Here is a 9,661-nt window from a genome sequence, read left to right as displayed (position 1 = left end):
TAATTATTGAACTAATATATTTTCAGATTTCAATTAACCACCCGGCAATGAACAACATTAGATATTAGGAATTTATATAAAAATAAATTCAATAAATATTCATGGTTACATCTTCTAATTCCGAATAATATACTTAATTTTTCTGAGAAAAATATAAAAGGCAATATAGTTATAAATAGATAACTAACCAATAATTAGAGAAAATGAGTGATTCTTCGGTTTCAAATATTAGACACATATAATATTAACTGCCGTATAAAATTATTCTTAGATTAACTAAATTATTTAGAAATGTAAGTAGCAAAGATTTTTTTCTTTCTTTATTTTTTATAAAATTTGATTGAAATAAAAAATATTTTTACTGACTAAAAAAATGAGTTGTAGTTTTTTTTTCAAATGATCTTTTTCTATTTTTAAGATCTTTTTTTTGAATATATATTTGAATTTTTACAAAACGCTGGTCTGTAGTGCTCCTCTTCTAAAAAATATGTGCAATTACATATCTAAAACAACTAAAAATACTCTAAATGAAAAATCAGTCATTTTTATAACTTTTAATTAAACCAACTGACAGTTGAAATAAAACATCTTGGCAACTTATTTGTATAAATATTTACTTTATATGTACTCATGCATTCATTATGTATATTAACTAAATTTAATCATTTGAATGGATTTATAGTGGTAGATATTAGTGTTGAGACGTCATCTTATATACAGGGTGTCCACGATAAATTGGAACTACTTTAAACTTCATCCTGATCCATAATGTGGATATTTGGGGTTAAATCATACTAATATAAAAGGTTGCGTGAACAATACACTATAACTTCCACCACAATTGTTTTGACAACAAACAATAGTCATCATAGAACAAGCAAGGAGAGACGCCATCTTCGAATTGGCTCGCGCGGGACACAAGTCCTGTACTATCTACAAGCTTTTTAACTACCCCAAGACCACGGTGTACCAAGAACCGTGGAGTGAGCAAGCAGCTGGTCTCCAAGGCTGTGAATGAGGACATCGGATATAGGTCATACGGAATGGCGTGAATAATTCGAGTCCTGACTGAAATTGGTAGAAATAGGTATATATTAAAAAATTATCTACTGGGTGTCCACAATAAATTGGAACTATCTTAAAATTCAAACTGCTTGATAAAAATGGAATTTGGAGTGTATTTGTTAATATGAAAAAGTTAGAAATTATATTAAACAATAAATTTATTCAACATGTCCTCCCTCAGCAGCCACCATCTTCTCCATCCTGCCCCTAAAGGAGTTGCATATCCTGAAGACTTCCGCGGAATCGACAGCATTCCACTCCGTCGTAATGGAACCCTTCAGGGCTGCAATGCTCTTGTGGCGGACCTTGCACACCTCCCTCTCCAATTGTAAATCAATATTTTGATATCACTAAATCAACGGATTTTTCTGACTTAGGGTAAATTCTTCAAATTAATAATAAATATAGGCTCGATCCAAAAAAAAATCAGTCCAAATATTTATTTACTAATAAGTTGTGAGAGTTTCTAAATTTGAAAATTTATTTACAGGATAAACATCCCTCTTGAATACGAACTCTCTTTCTACGAGGATCATTAAAAAAGATTATTTTTTTCTTGAGGCGTTTTGGTTTTCATAAAGTAATGTTTAATAAACACACATAATACTTAATCTTCCATTTTTTGAAAATCACTCCACTTCTTAGATTCAAACGAATTCCAAACAAAAAGAAATAAACCTATTTAGATGAAAGTTGGTGTCTGTTCTTCCAGAGATGCTACTAACTAAACATAACTTCGAAACAAGCCAGTAGTACCATCCCTCGGACTTTGGACGAACTTTTCAAACGCCCCTCGTAATTCCGAAAAATCATTTTTTTTAATGTACATATAATCTTTAAATCTGGAATAATGCAATACTTTTAGCAAAGAACTCTGAATTGATTTGTCATTTCTTAGAATAAGTGTCCATATTTGCATTTAAAAGAGTTTCACGCCTTTTTTTTATACATGCAATCACCTAGAATCATAACAAAAATAGCTTATAACATTATATCTTATGATATTTTTTATCTTTTTTCAAATTTATTAAATAAAAATATTCAAAAGTACAAATTTGAATATTCTGCTTTGAAAAATGCCAAAAATGTGATTGCATTTTTAGATGGGTATTTTTAATTTGGTATGGAATAAAAATTTTCTAATCTTTAAACGCTCAAATTTTCATTGTTAACGAAATGTTAATTTGTAATTTCGAATAGAGTCTAATATTTTGAGTTTAAACAATATTTTTGTAAAGGAGATTTCTACTTAAATCCCAGACACAAATTTCCAAATATTAAAATGTAAATATCTCTATTATTAATAAAGAAATTGGCTTGAAAATTTGGATGGAGTCTGGTATTAAGAGTTCAAAGAAATGTTGTAGAAATGAATCAAATCTGATAAAGTGGATTACTTTTTCTGCTGAACTGATATGATTCCACAGTTTTCAAATCGTAACTATGAAACAAACTTTCCTTTTAAATCTATTAGGTCATTGTGTTTTGTATATGTATTGATTTTGTAATATCATCCATGAAATATTAAATATCTACGTGCCCTGTTTGAAAGAAAGAGTATTTTATGGTCATATATTTACAAATTATAACCCTTTATCAATATTTTAAAATATATAAAAACACTAGGAGGACTCTTGTTGACCAAGAAACTTGTTAACCTCCATACAAAATAAAACATTTCTTATTTGGAAGTATGGTTGACCATTTTAATACCTGTAAATTGCTTTTTTTTTTTAAACAAAAAAAAAAAAAGCCACAAAATTTATGAGACAAATACAATAAACCTACTTTTTTTGATTGTCATACCAAGTCATATAAGAGTCAGAAAAAACATTTTGTTCGAGTATTGTTGCTGTGAAGTTAGTAAAACACATTTTTGCTTCAGGCTCAAAAATGATTAATATGCAATAAAGTATGTGACACACACAAAATAATATCCCATTAATTCATCAAAAAATCTCTTGCAACGTATGCATTAAGATAAGATGTTTCTGTATGATCCAGTAAAACAAAATATAGAGACGGTGTAAAAATGATGATAAATGATTATAAAAATTTAATAAAGAGAAGATGATGTTTCTACATTAACTTACATATATATATATATTTTTTTTTTTGCATTTTCCCCTCTCTGATACATTAAACCTACATTTGCCTATAAACTTGGAAACAAGTTTAATATTTTCCTCCAGCTGTTAGGATATCCGATAAATATTCTATAGAAAGAACGGGCTCTTGCATATTCTATTCCAGTTTTTGAGCAACAAGGGCCGATTTTTTAATTATTGAAAATTAGAGTAAATACGTTATTACTGTTAACTATAAGGAAAACTATCATAATACCGTCCACTGAAACTAAAATATTCCAACATTTAGTCTCATGGCGAATCGTCCTCACTGGATTTCTAGCAAGGCCATTTTGACAGACATAATCATGGACTTTGTTCTTAAGGTTTCTTTTTTGTCCTTACCCAAACTTTATGCAGACTATTCTTTTGGGTTTTTTGTTTAATGCTATACACACTACACAACCGTCCTGCTGATCTTGAGGTAATTTTCAATCTGGGTCCAGTTCTTCTGCAAGATTTTTCTTAATCTTAATGAAATTTTTTTATTTAATCTTATAAAGTTTGATTGTTTATGCTCCCAAGATGGCCGACATCAACAATATGGACTTCAAGTGAAACGTTCTATATATTATATTATTCAATTTGTAATGGATTTAATGAAAATTAAACAGGTTACAAAAATATTGGTTTGTTGGTGCAGACAGAGACCACACCCATCATAATCAATTTAAAAAAAAAATATATATATGTATCTTTATATATTTTTTGAGAAAAAAATTACGTAATAATTTTCTGTTTTAATTTACATTTCAGGGTAAGAATTTTTTGTCAATAAATACCTCCATACTCAGAATTTCTTTCAGAAGGATTATATAATGATTATTTATATATACTCTATATCTTTATTTTACACATAAATATATGTGTAATCAATGTACTCAAGTATTTAGTAATATGCTTAAAATATTTAAGGGGTGTTTATTTAATAATGAATATTACAAACTTTATACTAGTAAAACATTTATTTACTCTATAACATTAATTAACAGTCATATGATATTTTGACAGATCGTGCATATGAAACAAAATCCTCCTATTTTATTCAATATGAAGCACTTAGGTCTATATGAAACGTTTTAACCAGTCTCAAAGTGGTAAAAATACCTTGATACTATTGCCTGGATCAGGTTCGGTATCAGTGGGTATTTGCCCAGGCCATGATCTAGGCCATGATCTTTACTGATACCTTGCATTGTATGTATATCATTAGGTTAACATTGAAATATATACATATAACAAGACCATAAAAATGGAAAAAGGTCGAAATTTTTAATTATAAAAGTGTCATTCTAAAAATATATTTTTTTTTTTTGGAAGAAAACCGTTGTATATCTATACGCCAGGACACATTCAAGCTAAAACAGGTCCTATTGAGCATTGTAACATCAAAACAACGTTCTTGATATAAATTAATCTTTTGAACTTAATGTGGGTAGTGTTAGATTCACGATCATTCCTACAGAAGTTAAAATACAATTCCTAAGTTAATTAGAGTAAATGTAATACTATAATGTTTACTTACAATTAATGAAGTTTTTTCAGTCATTCTTTCCTGAAGAATACTCAAACTCAGTACATGTTTTACATGCCCTCAATATGCGACTATATGTTGTAATCAAGGAAGTTGAGGTCAAGCAAAGAAAGAGATTTAAAGTGCTTCGATCATCAAAAAAGTATTTATATTCATACATTTCTGGTTTATTTTAGCAGTATGAAAAGGGTCAATATTCTTTTCTTTGTCACACAGCATGTCTAAATTTGATTATTGGTTTCGTTTCGCACTTCAAAAATACATTGATATAGTTGAACACTTTTTTTTTGGTAAATGCATAATAATACCAGCTTAATAATTATTATTTAGTATTTTTGGATTTGACTATTACTCGAACTCGAAAAAATAACTAAGTTTCTACGTTTTTATTCAGTAATTCTTTGTAAATGTCGTTGTCATACGTATGGCAGAAGATTTTTTCTTTAGTCAATTGACGTCCAGTTTTTCTCCTTGATTAATTTTACTAAAGCATATTTTAGCTTTTATTAAATGCTGCTATGTATGAAACATATCCAAACTACGCCCATTGGAAAAATATATCTCTAATGTGTTCAATCCAACCCACGACAGCTAAGGAATTAAAAAATAAACCTAAAGTAAAGTAAAACTTCATAATACGAAAAATAAAACTTCATTGGCATTTGCAACTTACTTGAGTACTCCGTATTGTCCCAAAGGATTGAATGTTTTTTTATTTGCCTAGTGTATTAACTTAAACTACACTAGATTCAATATTCAATAATTCAAATTTGAAAGTTCTTACACCAATCTAACACTATTATTTAGGTATTTTTTTTTTACAATTCGTCGTAACATTAAAAATAGTCAGAACTAACATAACACCAGGTAAATATATGTTTTCATTTACATTTTACAATCTCTCATTTCAAAATGAAAAGTACATCTATTAATAAGCTTCTAGAAAAAGTCATAAATGACAGTTTTTTTCAAGACACATTGAACCATTTATAGATTTGAATTTTATTTGGTTGACAATATCATTTATTGTCCAGAGTTGATATGTTTCATAAACACCCGCAGAGTGATGATGTTTTTCAAATCGTACATTTTAAAAGCATTTTGACATTTGAATGGGGAAAAATATAAAGTTTAAATCAATTTCATTTCAAAAATATATTTTGCAATGATTTGATGTGACATTTCCTGAACTCATTTGTTTTGCTCGTCAAATGTTAAATGGATATATTACATTTTTATAGATGGTTCGTCAAAAAAAAAAAAAAAAAGCTTGAAATTGAATTGAGATAATTTTTGTATTCTTCGACAAATTATCATCAATTTCTATAAATAAATTCAATTTTTTATTTCTTTGGAGGGTTCTAAAATTGCACTTTAAGAAAAATTTATCGTTACAATAAAATAATTGGAAAATGATATGTTTTATTTGAAAGGGGCCATATCAGAGACAAATTAAATAAATGTTTTAATTAATATGCTTGGATATCTCAATTTTTTCAGAAATTTAAGTACAATGGATGTAATTGAGCGTAAATTTCTGTGAAATTTTGGTTTGAAACTTTGGGGCGTTTCTGTAAAAAATTGATTGAAAAAAAAATCTTGGCCTTATGGACACATTAACACTTGAAATGATAAAATATTTTTTATAAGACCGAGCATCTCATATTTTTGATAAAACTATATATCCTGCTTTGTTTTGAAGTGAATGCTCGTTAAATAGTATGATGTAAACACGTGCCTAAATAATTGTTTTAGAGACCTCATTTTTTAAGATAGACATCAAAATGTTCAGACAAGAGCCTAATTGATTGATAGTATATTTAATTTCAAGGCTACGTTGTTTGGACTCATGTTTGTAATACTTGTACCGTTATTAATCTTTTGTAGCACTTCTTTTAATTTCTTCAAATAATAATCTTTCACTTTTTTTTAAGATACGTTTTTTAAGTAACCAATTCTCGACATTGATGATTTGGGTTATTAATCCTACTAAAAATATGACAAAAAAAGTATATTCATGTATTTGGAATGCGTCAACTGTTTCTTTTTTTAAAAATTCGGTCTAATCAAGCTTGGATATTGAGTGAAAAATGAGTGCTGTTTATGCTTTTCGTGCATTTTTGAACACATGAGGAGGAAAAAATTCATCAATTAATATAAAAATTCATTAACAGCGTTTATTTTTACCTAATTTTTTATGGTTTCTTCAAAGAAATATTTACTCCAGGGCCAAAGTAAAAACCAAAAGGTCAAAGGACGACCACATATTTAATTTTTGTGTACATTTATGTGGCAACGAAAATACTTTTTTTCAGTATGGGCACTGAAGGTCGTGAATTAATCTTTCACTAACTTTGAAACTTTTATGAAACCCAATGTGAATTTTTCAAAGGGAAGGGAAAATTACATACGTCTTGTTGCAAAATTATAAAGTAACGACATTTTTAGTTTATTAAAAGCGAAATTTTGCAGGGGAAAGCTTATTCTAGATAACAAAATTTGTACAAAAATTGATTGTCATTTCGTCGAAAATATGAAAAACTTGAATGACCACTCACTGGAGAGCAAAACTTCTGCTACCTAATTACTACCTTGATCTAGACCTTTGACCTTGAACTCTCAAAATTGTATTCTCTTTTAATGTGACCATAATAAACAAACAGAGACAAAAAAAAATAACCTCCGTCCAATTTAGGTGTGGAGGTAATCAACTAATTTCTGCATGAACAGAATTATTCCCTGAAATTTGTATTTTAATAAATCATTTGTTTTTATTCATTAAGTAAGACAATACAATAATTCATTTTTCTCATTTCCTTATTTTTCATTTATGTATGCTTTTGAATGTACCTACAACTATTTTTCAAAAAAATAGATGAGGTATTTTATAAGGAGGAAAAAAAACTTCGTGGGTTTTGATTTTTTAAGGTAGTTTTTTAATAGTAATAAATTCAATTACTTCATGAAATATTCATAGTCAATAAATGTACTAATATGTGTAAAGATTATACAAATATGGTCTACATACCTATTTATCAAAATATTGCATCCAAAAATCTAAGCCCTTTTTATAGAGTGGTCATTAAAAAAAATATTTTTTCATTAGTAAATATAGCTTCAAAAAAATGGTTTCTAACCAAAAAGAGTCATATTTTTGTCACTTTCTAAGCCTAAGAACTAACAAAAAATGTCTTCAATAAATAAATAATGAAAAAAACTAATACTACAAGATAGTCACTCGATAGAGTACAAAACCTCCCCCTAAAATCAAATTAATTTATGTATCTCAATTTGTTCCAAAGTAATGGTCGATTTGGCATTTTTTACGTTTTGTGTTATTTTGACCTCTCAAAAATTAAATACCTCTTACTATAACCATATATAATCTTCATACCAAGTTTAATCAAATTCGATTTGTAACTTTGGTCGTAATCTTGGTGACAAATAACCAAACATACCTAACTGAAATTTTACTTTTTTACTTTATTGGTGTATGTAATTATTCAATATATTAAAAAAATTTGAAAGCTGTAAAATCAGCAAGAGCTAATCCATACTAAATCACTCAATAGTCACCACATAAACTCCTCAAAATTCGGAGAAATTGGTGTTCATTCACATTTTGAATAGATACTTCTTTGATCCATTTATATGTGTTTTTAGCGCACTGAAGGACTATTATTTATTCAAATTATATAAATAAACTTTTTAATTTTTGCGAAAGAGTTGAACTTTAAGCTCCCACCTCCAATTTTGCCCAAGCCCTTAATATACAATAAAATAAATACTTAAAGAAGGCCAGTGGGATAAAATGTGTTGATTTTAACCCGTAACTCACATTGTGTCAAATCGACCCAAGCAGCCTTTAAGCGTTTTATTAATCAGAAGTCATTTGATTCTCATAAAGCTGGTTATTTAAATTTTATTTCTTTGTTTATAAGTGGCTTGTTTTGAATATCAATTCTGTTAGAGTCATAAATCAGCTTCAATGATGTACATTAATGTATTATTGGATTTTGTTGAAATAAATAGAAAACGGATATTTTAATGCAAAAAGATTTTTTGTATTTTTAACAAAGTACCTTAGAATGGGAAAAAAGCTCGTGTAAGCAATGTATTATGGAATATTTTGCGAATATCTTCTTTATTAAAACAAATTTAAGTAAAAATGTGTTTACTTGTCTATTTTTAACAACAAGTGCGAGTAGATCAAGCTCAGCACATCATATTAGAGACGAGAATGGGAGTAAAAATATATACCATTAAAGCAAAGGTTGTCTGTATTTTAACTGTTCAATCACTCTTACCAATGCAGGATGCTCCCGCAGGTACATTTATAAAATAATGTAATAAAGAGTATAAAAAAAATCCCCAAATTATTTTGGGAAACCCTAATATAAAGAAATGTCGAGTTTTTTATATTAACCAAAAAAAAGAAAAGAAGTATTTCAAAATGTATCCTGAAAAAAATCTACCTATATTTCTCATTAAGTATATTAAAATAAAATCTGAGCAAAATTGCGATGCGATGTAGCCAAACGATTTGTCTGCCTCATTAAAAAATACACTCTAATTAAATTATATGAAATAATTTCATCTCTTACAATGAGAGGAAGGTAAATTCTTTTTCACAATTGAAAAGAAGTTTATATTGTTTTTTTTTCGGTACAAAAACTATTGTTGTGTCGATTCGGAAATGATCATTTAGTTCATCTTAATTCAAATTGTGAGTCTCAAGTCCAAGTTCCGTAACTAAACCAGGATAGGTACTCAAAATTGTAGGAGGCTCCAGAGTCATGATTTGCATTATTTTTTTTTGAAATTACTAGCTTGAGATTATATTTTTATTGCTGATATAGCTATTTTTTATTAATGCCCAGAATTTGAAAACATATTGTTTAAATATTCATGTGAATTAATATATATATTAACTCTA

At 28.0% G+C, this 9,661-nt stretch overlaps 1 long non-coding RNA gene across 1 annotated transcript; it reads left to right on the top strand.

Moving 5' to 3' along the window:
- The first annotated feature begins 481 nt into the window (after nt 1-481).
- On the top strand, nt 482-2,300 carry LOC121120924 (uncharacterized). Its single transcript, XR_005865269.2, has 4 exons — nt 482-1,087; nt 1,247-1,443; nt 1,556-1,645; nt 1,711-2,300. It is a non-coding gene; the product is annotated as an uncharacterized lncRNA (long non-coding RNA).
- Nucleotides 2,301-9,661: the final 7,361 nt, after the last annotated feature.

The sequence above is a fragment of the Lepeophtheirus salmonis genome, chromosome 6, assembly GCF_016086655.4.
Source record: "Lepeophtheirus salmonis chromosome 6, UVic_Lsal_1.4, whole genome shotgun sequence".
Lineage (NCBI taxonomy): Eukaryota > Metazoa > Arthropoda > Copepoda > Siphonostomatoida > Caligidae > Lepeophtheirus > Lepeophtheirus salmonis.
Note: the sequence above shows the minus strand (reverse complement) of the source record. Positions and strands in the feature narration are given on the sequence as shown.